At 47.8% G+C, this 16,278-nt stretch overlaps 1 protein-coding gene and 1 pseudogene across 7 annotated transcripts in view; both read right to left on the bottom strand.

Moving 5' to 3' along the window:
• The window catches only part of KCNAB2 (potassium voltage-gated channel subfamily A regulatory beta subunit 2), a 244,950-nt gene that overhangs the window by 199,178 nt on the left and 29,494 nt on the right, over positions 1-16,278 (bottom strand). The window lies entirely within an intron of this gene.
• On the bottom strand, positions 8,858-8,976 carry LOC148505768 (5S ribosomal RNA; annotated as a pseudogene).

Below are 16,278 nucleotides of genomic sequence, written 5' to 3'. Positions count from 1 at the left end.
AGAGTGGTGGGTGAATAGGAGAGGTTACATAGCAGTCTGTGCACAGGGCACACAGTGACATTGGTGTGAGTGGTGGGTGAATAGGATAGGTTACATAGCAGTCTGTGCACAGGGCACACAGTGACATTGGTGTGAGTGGTGGGTGAAGGCGCTGCTGCCACCAGTCTGTATAGCGCTGCTAGTCACATGGGCCGCTCCCGCCACAGGGCCCCTATGCAAAAATAAGAGTTATGGTATAACCTTTGTTAACTCTTTTTCTTCGAGGTCCATGGGGTCCACAGGCATTACGTTGGGGTATGAATCCCGGTTACCAAACAGTTAACACAAACGAGCTCTCTGCTCCCAGGATGCACCGGGTTTCCTCCTCATATACCCCACCCCCTGCATCAGGTAGCCAGTTCGTTACCAAGCTCAAGCAGGCAGAGACAAACAAAGGGTAAGAAAGAAAAGGACCCATACTCACGAGTTCAGACTCTCAAGAGAAGAACTACGGAAAAACCTCCCCCAGAACTACAGGTGCGTCTGGGTGGGTGTCCTGTGGACCCCATGGACCTCGAATAAAAAGAGTTACCAAAGGTATGTTATACTATAACTCTTATTTTCTTCTTCGGGGTCCATAGCCATTACGTTGGGGATATCCCAAAGCACTAACCCTACGGGCGGGGACGTTCCTGACTCTCGGAAGAGAGGAGAATCCTACGCCCGAAGGAGGCATCCTGAGAGGCAAAAGTGTCAAAGGCATAAAAATGGATGGAAGACCATGTGGCTGCTTTACATAATTGCTCGGCAGAAGCACCCCGACGGGCCGCCCATGATGGACCTACCGCTCTAGTAGAATGTGCCGTCACTGAATCTGGCACACGCATACCAGCCTGTGTATAAGCCAATGAAATTGCAATGCGAATCCACCTGGCCAGTGTCTGTTTATTGGCTGGCCAGCCACGCTTATGACAACCATAAAGCACAAAAAGTGAATCGGACTTCCTCCATTTGCTCGTGCGTTTAACGTAAATTCTCAACGCACGGACCACATCCAGGGAAGCCTCACCTTGTGAGAGACTTGTGCCCTGAAAAGCTGGAACTACTATTTCTTCATTAATATGAAATTTAGACACCACTTTCGGAAGATAACCCTCCCTAGTACGTAGTACTGCTCTATCTTGATGAAATATCAAGAACGGCTCCCGGAAGGAAAGCGCAGCCAAATCCAACACTCTACGTGCAGATGCCATAGCCAGGAGGAATACCGTCTTTGCTGTTAGCCACTTGATGTCTATTGAATTTAAAGGCTCGAATGGAGGAGCCTGTAAAACCTTCAGAACTAGAGTCAGGTCCCACGGAACAACCGGGGAAACGAAGGGAGGCTGAATCCTCAACACCCCCTGAAAAAAGGTCTTTATATTCGGTCTCAGAGTAATTTTATGTCGGAACCAGACTGAAAGAGCTGACACCTGTACCCTTAAAGAGGACAGGCGGAGCCCTTTTTCCAGACCGCTTTGAAGAAAATCAAGCACTCTGGAAATCAGGAATTTATGTGGATCATACCCTTTCAGTTCACACCACTGAAAGAAAGTATGCCAAACCCTATAATATATACGGGCTGAGGATGGTTTCTGTGCCTTAAGCATCGTCCGTATAACAGACTCAGAAAACCCCTTTTTCCTCAAGACGGAGGCCTCAAGAGCCATGCCGTCAAAGATAGCCAATGAAGATCTGGGTAACAGCAGGGACCCTGTATCAACAGATCCGGTCTCAATGGGAGAGGCCCTGGAGTGTCTATGGAAAGAGACCGTAGATCTGTGAACCAGTGCCGTCTCGGCCATACCGGAGCTATTAATATGACGGTGCTGCCCTCTTGTTTGATCTTTCTGACAACTCTGGGCAGAAGAGCAAACGGGGGAAACAGATATACCAGCTTGTAACGCCACTTTACTGTCAGTGCGTCTACAAACTCGGATCTCTTGTCCAGGATCCGTACCTGGGAACCTTGTTGTTCCTTTTTGATGCCATCAGATCTATTTCTGGTAGACCCCACCTGTCCACAAGGTTCCGAAAAACCTGTGGATGTAGGGCCCATTCCCCTGCATTTATCTCTTGCCGACTGAGAAAATCGGCTTCCCAATTCAGGATTCCTGGAATGAACACGGCAGATATCGTGGGCAGATGAGTCTCTGCCCATACCAGGATTCTTGATACCTCTGCCAAGGCGGCCCGACTCCTCGTGCCCCCTTGATGATTTAAGTAGGCGACCGCAGTGCGATTGTCCAACTGTATCTGCACCAACCTGCCCTTTAAGATTTCCTGAGCATGCACTAAAGCTTTGAATATAGCTCTTAATTCCAGGATGTTTATCGGTAGCCGACTTTCCGTCACTGACCACTTTCCTTGGAAAGTGTGTGACCCCGTCAGCGCCCCCCAACCTTGAAGACTGGTGTCGGTTTTGACCAATGTCCAATCTGACACCCAAAAGGGGCGACCCTGCCTGAGATGCTTTGTCTGCAACCACCAGGTCAGGGACAACCGTACCTCTGGAGAGAGATGCAGCAGCTGAGACCTGATCGTGCGATGATCCTTGTTCCAGTGGGACAGAACAAATTGCTGCAGTGGTCTGGAGTGGAATTGAGCGTATTCCACCATCCTGAAGGTGGCCACCATCGACCCCAGGACCTGCATGGCTACTAGAACAGATATCTGCCTGTTGCAAAGCAACCTGCGTATTCGTGATTGTAAGGCAAGGATCTTCTCCTCCGGCAGATATATTTTCTGCACCACGGAGTCCAATCTCGCTCCCAAATGGCACATCTGTTGTACCGGAAAGGGTGGCGGCTTTTGCCAGTTTATGATCCAGCCGTGACTGTACAGACATGATACGGTCAGCCTCAAATGATCCTGTAACTGCTGTGGGGACTGCCCCAGCAACAGGAGGTCGTCCAAGTAAGGCAAAATCCTGACGCCTTGGCGTCTGAGGCATGCCATCATCTCTGCCATCACCTTGGTGAATACCCGAGGGACAGGCCAAACGGCAGGGCCTGGAACTGAAAATGTTCCTCCCCTACCGCAAAACGAATACATTTTCGATGAGCCTGTGTGATTGGGATGTGAAGGTAGGCATCTTGTATATCTAAGGACACCATATAGTCCCCCCTGCTCCATTGCCAACACAAAATGTTTTTGTGTGTCGAAATGTTTCCATCCTGAACCCGGGGGCTCGAACGAATTTGTTGAGCTCTCTCAGATTCAGAATAGGCCGGTATGACCCATTCGGTTTCTGAACTAGGAACAGCTTGGAGTAAAACTCCTCTCGGAACTGGTTCTCTGGCACCGGAATCACTACTTCTGATGCTAGTAAGGCAAGAATAGCCTTCTGAAGGGCCAAAGCTCTTTCTAAGCCCAAAAGAACCTTTGAGGAGTCCTCCAAAACTTCAGGGCGTACCCTCAGGAAACAACTCCCCGAACCCAGGCATCCTCCGTCATGAGGTGCCAGGGCTCTGAGAACTGAAGCAGTCGGCCCCCCACCCTGGGATCCCCCAGGGGGAGGCCCGTCCCATCAGGCCACTGGTTTATCCTGGACCCTATATCCTGGACGTTTGTTCTGCCAGGGCTTCCTGGGTCCTGCCTTTCTTGGTGGAAATCTCGGTGAGGGCTGACCTTTGGCCTTGCCCTGTGGCCGAAACCCCCGAAAGGACGCCCTCCTCAATTTGGATGAGGTTGCTGATGGCAAACCTGCAGTCTTTGAGGCTGCCATGGAGGATACAATTTTGTCCAGTTCTGGACCAAAGAGAGCACCTCCTATGAATGGAAGGAATTCTAGGGCCTTTTTGGACCCGGCATCTGCCCTCCAATCCTTCAACCAGAGGATCCTATGTGCCACCACGGACTCAGTTGAAACTTTAGAGGAAAGGATCCCTTGATCCAAGGCGGCATCACCCAAATAAGAGGCCCCTTCTCTAATAAAGGAGATCATATCCAGTTGCTCCTTAAAGGCATCTGGTAAAGACTCCGTTAGAGTCATGGCCCACTCCTCAATAGCTCTTGCTACCCAGGCAGTGGCCATAGCTGGGCAGGTGGCCGTTCCTGCCAGCGAAAAAATGGGATTTTGTTACTTACCGGTAAATCCTTTTCTCTGATTCCACAGGGGACACTGCAGGTGATTACGCTTGGGTATAGAGGCATGGATAGCTGGAGCTGGCACTAATTAATTCAAAAGTGTGAAGCTCCTCCCCCTCTATTCCCCACCAGCCCTCAGTTTAGAAAATGAAGACCGAGAGGAGATGGAGGACAATAGGAGTGAACAGGAGAAATATCACACAACAAAACCATACAACATACGGAACTAACAGGCAAGCGAAGAGCACTGAGGTGGGCGTCCAGTGTCCACTGTGGAATCAGAGAAAGGGATTTACCGGTAAGTACCAAAATCCCATTTTTTCTTTCATCCACTAGGGGACACTGGAGGTGCTTACGCTGGGGACGTCCCAAACTTTCCCCTACAGGCGGGAGCGCTCTGAGGAAACCTGCAGAACAAGGTGGCCAAAACTTGATGCTGAAGCCGCAAACGTATCAAATCTGTAAACTTCACAAACGTGTGAACAGAAGACCAAGTGGTCTTACAGCGCAATTACAAGGTGGAGGCACCTCTACCGGCCGCCCGCGACACACCCACAGAACGTGTGGAAGGAGCCGAAAAAGACCAAGGAGGCCGACTCACTGTTGACATAAGCCTGACGGATAGTCAGTATAAACCAACGAGCCAACGTCTGTTTTGGAAGCTGGCCAAGCCCTCCGAACAGCATCATGGACAGAAAGACCCTCGGTCTGCGGAGGGACGCCGTCCAAGAAACAAATGTGAAAAGCACGAACAACCACGAGGGTAGAAGGAACACCTGACTCCTCTATGAAAGAAGGCACCACAATAGGTTGGTTTATGTGGAAAACCGACACCACCTTAGGAAGGAAAGCGGCTACTGTCCTGAGTTCCGCCCCACCCTCATGAAACACAAGGTAAGGAAGCTTATAGGACAGAAACCCCAATTCCGAGGCTGTGAGCTGAAGCCCAAAGTGAGGAGGAGTACTGTCTTCCAAGACAAAAACTTAATATCAACCTCCTCCAAGGGTTCAAACATGGAAGACTGAAAAGACCAGAGTACCAAGATCAAATAACAGGGTGCTATTGGAGGCACAAAAGGAGGCTGCACACGCAAGACCTCCTGAAGGAACGTCTGCACACAGGAATGAGAGCCAAATTTCCTTGAAAGAAATGGAAAGAGCAGAAACCTGCCCTTTTAGAGTTCCAAGGTGAAGGCCAGAATCTAATCCCGTCTGGAGAAGAAACAAAAACAGGGATAATCGATAAGTCCTAGACGGAAGGCCCCGACCGAAACACCATGAAATATAAGATCGCCAGATGCTATGATAATGCGCAGCCGAAACAGGCTTTCTGGCGCGAAGCATGGTGGGAATAATAGAGTCTGGGATGCCTCTGCGTCTTAAAATATCGGTCTCAAGAGCCACCCCATCAACACAGCTGTGCTAAGTTGGGGTGTGCGAAAAGACCCTGCAACAGAAGGTCCGGGTGAAGAGGAAGGGGCCACAGCTCGTCTGCCAAGAGGGACCGAAGGTCCGAAAACCAACTACACCAAGGCCATTTCGTAGCAACGAGAATGAGTGAGGCTGACTCGTGTTTTATTCGTAGTATACGAGGAAGAAGTGTAATAGGAGGAAACCGGTAATGAAGTTGTAAGTCCACGGCACTGTCAGAGCGTTGACCGCCTCCGCCTGCGGATCCAGAGTCCGTGACACGTATACCGGGAGCTGATGATTTAATCGAGACGCTATAAGATCCGCCCGAGAATGACCCCCAGCACCGTACTAGAGCCTGAAACACGTCTAGGTGAAGCTTCCATCCCCCGGGATGGATATAATGACGACTCAGGTAATCTGCTTCCCAGTTGTCTACTCTCGGGAAGAAAACTGCCGACAGGATCGCCGACTGACTCTCAGCCCACCTGAGAATCTGAGTTACTTCTCGCATGGCCATGCAACTACGAGTCCCGCCCAGGCGGTTGATGTATGCAACGGCTGTCGCATTGTCTGACTGAACTCTTACCAGAAGAGACGTCAGAACTGTGTTGCTTCTGTGAGAGCATTGGAAAACGCTCTGAGTTCCAACACCTTTATGGGCCACCGTTGTTCCAGAGGAGGTCAATGACCCTGAAATTGATAGTCAAGGACCACTGCTAAGAGATTGGCGGATTGCGTTCACCAGAGGAGAGCTACCCTGGTAGCCAGGTTCAAACAGATCAGTCGATTCGAATTATAGTGCCTCGAAGGCAGCTATCATCTTCCCCAAAAGACGCCAAGAAGCATGGACACCTTCTATGGTCTGAGAATTAACTGAACTAGCAACCGGATATACCGGGCTCTGTCTTCCGGAAGGAAAATCCTCTGTGATGCCGTATCCAGAATTATCCCCAGAAACAGAAGTCTCTGGGATGGAGTGAGATTTGTCCAACCGTGCTGTGATTAGAGTATGATACAGTAAGTCAGTGAGGTGTGGTCCAAGAGAAGGAATTCTGATGGAGCTTTGATTAATAGGTCGTCCAAATAAGGAATTATGGGCCTGATTCAGAGCCACTCGTAAGCGGCAGCTCGTTCGCTCCGAGCGATGTTTGCCCAACTGCGCATGCGTACGGATCGTTATACGCATGCGCGAACCAGTCAGTGCGGCCGAAATTCATGTGCTCGCAAAATAGCGAATGCCTGCTAATTTGAGTGACAGAATGAGGCGTATGTGGGTGGTAACAGGGGAAGGTGCTTGAAAACGGGGAGTGGAAATCCGATCGCAGGCGTGCTTAAAGGTCAAAACGGGCGTTTTAAGGGAGTGCATAATTAATCCAGCAGCGTCATTGACCACGCCACTTGGTTTTTTTTAACTCAGAACTGCTCGCAAAATAGTGGTTGAAAAAACCAACCACAAGAATAGCGAGCAGTTCAGACGCTGTTCGATGTACTCGATTAATCTAATAAATGGCGAACATGACGTATGGTGCGAGCGGCCAGGGGGCGTATTTTTCAAATTTACGTTCGCATGTTTTGCTCGCTCGTTCAGACTTAGAGGCGTGTACAGACCGCAAAGTGCGAACAGTTCATTTGAATAGCCACCCCTTTTTAGAAAACGAACGACCGCAAATAGCGAGCGGCTCTGAATGAGGGCCTATGTTCAGTCCTGATGACCGAAGATGAGCAATCATAACTGACATAATCTTGGTGAAAATGCGTGGAACAGAGGATATTCCGAATGGCAAGGCCCGAAACTGATAGTGATTTGCAATATGGCAAAGCGCAGGAAGGCCCGAATCGGTTCCCATATTGGAACATGAAGATAGGCATCTTTGATATCCAGGGATATCAGGAACTCCGTTGGTTCTAAGCTTGCTATGACAGACTGAAGAGACTCCATTTTAAAACGATACAACTTCAGGTACCGGTTTAAGGACTTGAAGTTTAAGATGGGTCTGACCGAACCATCCGGTTTGGGCACTACAAAAAGGTTTGAGTAAAAACCCTATATTGATTCACTGGAACCGGAACTATCACAGCCGATAATATTAGAGACTGGCTAGTCTCTTGTAGAACCTTCCGTAGGTATTTGCAGACTCGTAGTGACGAACTGAACTGGAGGGGAGAATTCAAAGTTTATTTGGTACCTCAGGGAAAGCAGTTTGTGAATCCATGGGTCTGAAGAGGTTTAGTTTCAAACTTGTTGAAAATTCTATAAGCGAGCTCCCACCACAGGAGACCCCAGGTGGGACGGAAGACCGTCATGCCACCTGTTGCTCAGCTGGCATCGGTTCCCATCTACGTGCAACTGTATGTAGTAGACCTCTACCACCCCTTGTCTGAGTGGGAGCACCTCAAGATCTACCACGAATGGTCTGTGTGCGCACTAAAAGACTGAAACGCGCGTCCTCTGTAAGTTCATCTGGGAACCAGAGCCGTTGAAGGGGGGAAGGAAGACTTACCCCCAGTGGCCCAAGATATCCATCTAATGCCGGCCCAAAAAGCATGTCACCAGTGTGCATTCTGCGTTGGCCTGCCAAGAACGCAACCAGGTAACGTCGGCCTGCCAAGACTCTGCGGCCAGAAATAGCATAAGCGGATATTGAACTGACTGATATATTTGGATGCTTCTCCTAGATAAACTGCAGACTCACGGATGTGTTTTGCTAGTAGATCCAAACCCGAAATGAACTGATCAGTCCAGCAAACCACAGCCTGGTTAACCCAGGCGGTAATAAGCGTAGGTCTAAACTGAGCCCCTGCTCCAGTATAAATACACCTTAGCTTTGACTCCAACTTATGATAGCAGGGTCCGTCAGCAATGTAGCCCCCCATACTGGAAGCGCAGCCTTTTTTGAGAGACGGTAAACAGACGCATCAACAGGGTAGGGGATTTCCCACTTTTCCATCATAGATGACGGAAAATAGCTGGACGGGAACCGACGAGGAATTTTGGAACCTCTTATCCTGATGTTTCCAGGCCACTGAAAACTGCTGTTGAAGTTGTTTTGAGAACGGGAAAACTGACGACCTTTTTGGTGGTTCAGTGAATAACTCATACTCATGGGAAGCAGGAACAATATCCTCAGGTACATTAAGGATCAGCCTGCCGCCTGAATTAGAGGTTCCACCCATCCTAAGTTTTGACCGACATCATTCAAAACTTCCTGTAATTCACCTTCCTCGGTATCCTCATGTGCGAGGAGTACCTCTTACGAATCCACTGATTGGAGGACGGTTATAAGAGGACGCTTCTGAGTAGGAAGTGAAGGGAATAGTAGCAGTGGTACCCATTTTAAGTCTACAGCACCTGGTATCCCCAGGCGGTCTCCCATCCAAGTACTAACCAGACAATACCCTGCTTAGCTTCCAAGATCAGACGAGATCAGGCGTGTTCAGGGTGGTGTGCCCATAGGCTAACCTTTACCTGGCTGCCTAGAGACTTGGTTAACCCTGCCACCCAGGGGGGATGAGACTTACGAGCCTCCTTAATTCTGTCATAACACCTACCATGTCAGCAGCCCATGGAGGGGTGGATGAGTTAGTAATATCCATAACTAAACAAGCATCACCTAACGTGGAGCCCATAAAATGTGCCTTGGTCTGCTTGTTGCTACACTTGGAACAAACAAACGTCTTTTGAGAAGCCTTAGACATTTATACATCACCCACACAGACAGTGCAGAAATAAGGAGACAGTATACTTGTACAGATGCAGACAGTATACAGAGACAGAAGGCTGATTAAGAGAGAAGACACCCTCCCATAGCAATAAATTCCCTGCTCTTTGCTAAATGCACCTCAGTAGCACTCACAGCCCTCTTTGTGAAGGATCCTGTAGTCTAGGGATGCCTGGAGCAAGAGAATCCAGCCTTCTGTTACATATGCTGCACACCTCCTGAATCAGGGAGAGATGCAGTTATTCATTGAAGAAAACGGCAGGCACACTGTTTTACACAGCTGTCTGCCGCGTGTAGAGGAGAGAGAGCGCGCGCTGGCTAGGCTCCGCCCCTTCTACATGCCCTAAGGGCTCCCATTATGGCTGCTATTAGCGGCATTACCTTCCCCCTCCGCGCTACACTGTCGGGCATAAGCGGGGAATGCTAGAGCCGGGAGCCGCGCTGAAGCGCTATTCTAATAACAACAGACTTATAAGCTGTGTCAGCGCCGGGCAGCGTGTAGGGGGCCGGGGAATGCGCAGCTGTTACTCACTGCGTGTCCCTGAAGTCTCTCTCTCCATGCAGCAAAGCCTTCTCTTCTTTAGCTTCATGCTGTGTGAAGGCTTGCTGGGGCGATAAGGAGCTGTCAGGTGCTTTTAGAATAAGCCCTGTGCACTCCTTCCTAATTTTTATTTTCGTATTAAAAAACCAGGGCGCCCAGTACCCGGACCCCACCTTTGATATAGGTGGCGAAGGGTACCTGTAGTGTAAAAGACGCATAAAAAATAAATAGAATTAAATGTATTGCTGGAGCACAGCCTGTAGTGACCAGCTCCTAGGGCACATTTTCTAAACTGAGGGCTGGTGGGGAATAGAGGGGGGAGGAGCTTCACACTTTTGAATTAATTAGTGCCAGCTCCAGCTATCCACACCTCTATACCCCAGCGTAAGCACCTCCAGTGTCCCCTAGTGGATGAAAGAGAAAATAGATTTGAGACAAGTCTCCAGTCTCCTATCCGTGGTTTCCTTCAGCGAAACTGCTGGGATTAGCAAAGTGGTACGTTTAATCAGCTGTGCCACATGTGCATCAACTGATGGTGGATTCGCCCACTTGGCACAGTGCTGGAAAAGGATATAGAAGCGCCATTCTTTTAGACGAATGGCTTATCTTATCCGGACGGACCCAGGCTTCCTCCATAACTTCTGATAAATGTTCAGACTTTGGGAATTCTGCCTTAACCACCTTCTGGCGCTTGAACAGGGGGGCTCGAAGAGTCTTGTGCTTGTTCTTCCTCGGAGGAGGCACTGGAGTACTCACCCATGTAAGGCAGTACATGGCGCCTAGATTTAGGCTGCTTTGGCTTGACAGCCTAAGGCAGAAAAACCCAGAGGAGGATGCCATAACCTTACCAGCAGCAGGGTCCATCCAAGGCGGCCACATCATGGGCATAGGATGCATCTGCTGAGGCAAACCCCAAACCGGTGGTACCGGGGCAGCCAGCCGTTCCGCCACCTGAGCCATAATCTGAGAAAGTGATGCCCAAGGAGGCTCAGGGCCTGAAACAGGCAAACTTAATTGGTGTGGTGGCTGTCTGAAACAGTTCCCACAAAGCCCATTTTGTAGAAAGTCCTGTGGGGACAATCCTGCCTTGCAGGCTACACAGGATATCAGCAACGGGGCTCCCGCCACCTGACCCTCAGACTCCTTAGACATAACACTATGCCACTGGTTCTGAGCGTTTATGTGATGCTGTCTACTCTCAACCCACACACACCTGTAGCAAGGGAAGGGGAGAGACAGTGACAGTATACAGGAATTACAGTTCTTTTACAGAAGAAACAGTATCCATAAACAATCACATGTCATGTATAAATACTCTGCGAGCCATATGCATATAAGCTCTCACTACCATAATCAGCCTCAGCTTAGGTAGGATAGAGCCCTGTAAAGACCTAGACCAGCAGTAGGCAAGGTATACAGGGAGACTGCCCAGCGTCCTCTCTTGTAGGAGCAGCGTTCAGAGAGCAACTGACATACACGCTGGCTGCCCTATATGGAGGCTGGGAGGAGCAATACACAATCAACTGTGCCAGAGGACTGAACTAGCGTGTGGATTGGGGGAGGGGCATACCTCCCCTATGCTGCTTGGACCTGCCCGGTAAACTGACCTGGCCGCCGCCACAAGCCCCGGCTGATCAGGAACATCAAATCCCGGCAGTCTAGGCTAGGAGAACAAGCCGTATGCCTCCTGACTGCAGCGCCCCTCCGGCCAGTCTCACCGCCAGAGGCCGGACCGCCGCGTGGTCCCGGCGTCAGCGGCCGCAGCAACCACCTGCTATCCCCTTGATCCGGTTGCGGTCCAGGGCATGAGAGCCCCTGCCGAATCCACAGCCATGGACCTGCCAAGGCTAGCGGTGCCGGAGGAGGTAGTTGCAGCGCGTGGCCTGTGCGCCTCCAATCAGGCGCGAGGGTGCTTCCAGGACAGTTCAGACCACCCGCTGAGATAGAGAGTAAAATGCTCTTTTTTTTTTTTTGTTACTTGTCTGCAGGACTGCTCCCGCAGTCCCACTGTCTATGTGGTAAGCACAAAAAACAGGAAGAACTGGCTACCTGAGGCAGGGGGATGGGGTATATGAGGAGGAACCCCGATGCATCCTGGGAGCAGAGAGCTCGTTTGTGTTAACTGTTTGGTGACCGGGATTCATACCCCAACGTAATGGCTGTGGACCCCATGGACCCCGAAGAAGAAATAATACAACTATAATTCCTCAAATAAAATGTTGGCAGAAGCGATTTCATCGTGGGCGAAGCCGCGGACAACAGCTAGCAATATAATAAACAGATAGACACAGATCCTCCTTCTGTTACTGCTCTTCTTCAAAATATCTGGTTTGTTTATGAAATGGAGCAAATACTTCCTATGAGGCTGCCCTGATGCCTTCTACAAGACGTGGCGTCCGTGAACACAATATAATTATATCCCTGCTCTCCTGATCTAAGGGTTCATCTCTCGTTGTCCTATCTGCTCATCTGTCTGTGGGGTTCCCGACTATAGACAGACAGACAGTAATTAGTTAGACAATGTCTAGATAGACACCAGGTGTTACAATAGTTAGACAAGGATAAAAGTTCGACACGGAAAAAAGTCAGACACACTAAAGGTATGGAGCATACACACGGTCAGATTTGACAGATCTGTCAGAAGAACAATTTTACCAAAGATTTGAACGATTTGAAAGATTGAACGATTTTTGACTGCATTAAAATGAATGGAATCGTCCAAGTCTGACTGCAAACACATCAGATGCCAGATATCGTTATCTGACCAACGGGATCGTTCATCTGACAGATATGTCAGATTTTCCTTCAGATATGAACGGTTTTTCAAATCGTTATCGTTAAGATCTGAAGAAAAATCGGACCGTATGTATGCACCATTAGACATGTCAAAAGTTCGACATGAAATGATCGACACAAAAATGGTCGACACCTTTTTTTTTCTTTTTTATGATTAGGCACTTACTGGGGGGTTAGGGTTAGGCACTTACCCAGACGGTTAGGCACCAGGGGGAGGGTTAGGGTGAAGATTAGGGCTAAAAAAAAAGAAAAAAAAATTGTCGACCATTTTTGTGTCGATCAATTTCATGTCGAACTTTTGACCCTGCCGACCTTTTTATATGTCTAACTTTAGTGTGTCTGACTTTTGTCTGTGTCAAACTTTTTTCCCTGTCTAACATCTGGTGTCTATCTAGACATTGTCTAATTACTGTCTCACTCCTATACGTCACCACTGTCTGTGTCCTTTGTACCCCAAAGTTCCCTCCTCTCTACTGAGATCCCCCCACTCTACTCCCCCCTTCTCTCCTCTCCATTGAAAATGTGGCATCGGCTATTCTTGTTTATTGATATATTTTATGTTATGCTATAAATATTTTAATGACTGTTTTATCACTCCCCCGTGCGGGATGTTTTCTATCTCCTGTACTAGGTCTAGTTATCGGATGCCTTAAAAACGTGTTTAAGAATAAATATATAAACAGCCAATATATGCTGGACTCATGTGGGGACAGGATGAATTATTGCTAGTCAATACAGTTGACCTGTACGTAGCAAAGTACTGCCCTCCCCAAAGACTACTTATTCAACATATTTTCATACTATTTAAAAATTTTGCTAGTGGCTCATTGTTATATAACCCAATGCTTTTCTGATGGTACTCAATGGGCTCGATTCAATTCCGTGCGATGCTGAATAGCTCCAGGACGGAGCTCCCGAAGCTACTCAATTCACCGCGCTGTTTGGTCCGACAGTTGGCAGTTAAGTCAGAGATTGCCGGTTCTCGCGACTTAACATGGGCGTTTAGTCGCGTGAACTGGCATTCTCCGTCTAAAGTACCAGATGCGAGATTGTTAGCGCCGCGCTAAACAAGAAAACAGCCGCGCGGTCGACACTTTTGTCGGAGTTCCCCTGGCACCCTCAGAGGGGGTTACGAGAAGAAATCCTTTAGTCGTACTAAACAGCGCAGTGAATTAAATAGCTTCGGGAGCACCCTCCTGGGACTATTTAACATTGCGCTGAACTGAATGAAGCCCAATGACAGGTTTGAACTAGTTCCAGAAACAAATAGATAAAATAAGTGTCAGACAACTTGTCCAGCATAAGGGAGCTACTATAGACCTTATATAAACTTGTAACTTTAGCTGAGTACTGGCAGCTGTTTCTATGGACATAAAAAAGCACTGAGTAACCCAACAAGTGTTTTAGATGTAGTGGGATAATCTGCTGAAAACAAAAAAAAGCTTTTAATGTACCAAAGGTTACCCTATGATGTGACATTAGGCTGCCAGTACGTGGCTGGAATAATAATACAGTTCTAGCGCTGTACAAGCCAGCGAGAAAACCAATGCGAGAGACCAGTACAGGATCGCGGGAGACAGAAGGTAGAGAGCACGGATATTTCACAAGCAATATTTAGGTATTAGGTGTTTTTATTTTAAGAAATGGCATCTATGATGTATATTACTTATTGGTGCACCTTTACATTAGAAAGTGCTATCAATTGATGACATAGTAAAATAATCTTCCCCAAAAAAAAAAAAAACCTGTGTAAATGTCATTGCTGCAGATGGCCTGTACACTCAAACGTAAAAATTATGCATAAAACGCAAATTCCTAATATATGCACGTTAACACCAGATAGTCCAAAAATAATGACCGCTAATGGTAATGCGCACACACACACACACACACGTCTGGAAATACATAGTACATTGGGCCGCGGAGGCACTTTCAGAAAACGTGGTGAATAGTGCAAGGTTTGATCTTCGCTTTTAATAAAAGTTGTTTTTCCCCAACATCCATGTGGAGGGGGTTAGGGTTAGGCTGCGGGAAAGGTGGATTAGGCTACTTACCTGCATCGAGATTCCCACGCAGACATTCTGACCGCTGGGATCGCGTACCCAACCCCAGTAGACATGGGCCAGTACAGTAAGGCAGAACCAGAAGGTAGATCCAAGCAATTAAGTCTTGACAGGACGAAACGTGGTTTTATCTGTGGAAAACTCTTACTTACAGCTCAATTCAATTGAACGCAAATTAAATAGCGCCGCGAGGGAGCTCCCGGAGCTATTCAATTCAGTGCGCTGTTAAGGATTTCTACTCGCATCCCTCCAGGGGTGAGAGCAGAAATCCGACAAAAGTAAAGGCGCGATGCTGTTTTCTGTCCCTTAGCACGGCGGAAACAGTATTGCACCGGGCAGTTTAGTCGGAGAATGTGCGTTCTTGCGACTAAACACCCTGTTTAAGGCGCAAGGTGCGGGAGAACGGGCATTCTCCAACCTAACAGCTCGCTGAATTGAATAGCTCCAGGAGCTCCCTCCCGGCGATATTTAATTTGCGTTCAATTGAATCTTAGAATCTATTTTGGAACAATACCAGATTAGCGGTTCTATTTATGTTTGATGTACGCCTTTTATCTTTTGCCTATTCTTTCACTAAATAACCCCGAGGTTTGCATATTACGCTATAGGCCTGCTTTTATCTGTTTTATAGGTTTCCATTTGGATTAGAGGAAAGGATTTATAAGTTGACAGATACCTACTGAATTTCCAGATACACAGATAAGCATAAGAATATCAATATATCTTTAGTAAGAGTTTATTTTGTTTAATCTCTTGCACTCATCACCACATTCATCTAAAATACTACACCTAATTGGCGACTTGTTTCCTATGTTTTTGCAAAATAATAAGGCTAAATTTACAATGTTTTTGGCAACTGGATTCTATGCTCGCTACTACTGGAGAGTGCAAGTAGAAACGCCGACGCCTATCGCGCCCGAACGGAGCAAAAATTGAATTGCTCTGTCGAATGCCCATAAGTCAGATCTGCTGGCAAAAACAAATGAATTCCCCCCCAAATGCCAATGAACGGAAAGGATGCCAATAGTCTATAACTAGTTTTGGAGGTCTTCCTGGCCCCTGCTTGCATCGCCAAGTATAGTGCATCCGGAAAGTATTCACAACGCTTCACTTTTTCCACATTTTGTTATGTTACAGCTTTATTCCAAAATGGAATAAATTCATTTTTGTCCTCAAAATTCTACACACAATACCACATAATGACAACGTGTAAAAAAGTTTGAGATTTTTGCAAATGTAATAATAAAAAAAAAAAAACACTAAGAAATCATATGTACATAAGTATTCACAGCCTTTGCCATGAAGCTCAAAATTGAGCTCAGGTGCATCCTATTTCCAGTGATCATCCTTGAGATGTTCCTACAGCTTAATTGGAGTCCACCTGTGGTAAATTCAGTTGATTGGACATGATTTTGACAGGCATACACCTGTCTATATAAGGTCCCACACTTGACAGTGCATGTCAGAGCACAAACAAAGCATGAAATCCAAGGAATTGTCTGTAGACCTCCGAGACAGGATTGTCTCGAGGCACAAATCTGGGGAAGGGTACAGGAAAATATATGCTGCTTTGAAGGTCCCAATGAGCAAAGAGCCCTCCATCATCCGTAAATGGAAGAAGTTCGGAACCACCAGGACT

Source organism: Taudactylus pleione, unplaced genomic scaffold (genome assembly GCF_031769625.1).
Source record: "Taudactylus pleione unplaced genomic scaffold, aTauple2 ptg000437l, whole genome shotgun sequence".
NCBI lineage: Eukaryota > Metazoa > Chordata > Amphibia > Anura > Myobatrachidae > Taudactylus > Taudactylus pleione.
Note: the sequence above shows the minus strand (reverse complement) of the source record. Positions and strands in the feature narration are given on the sequence as shown.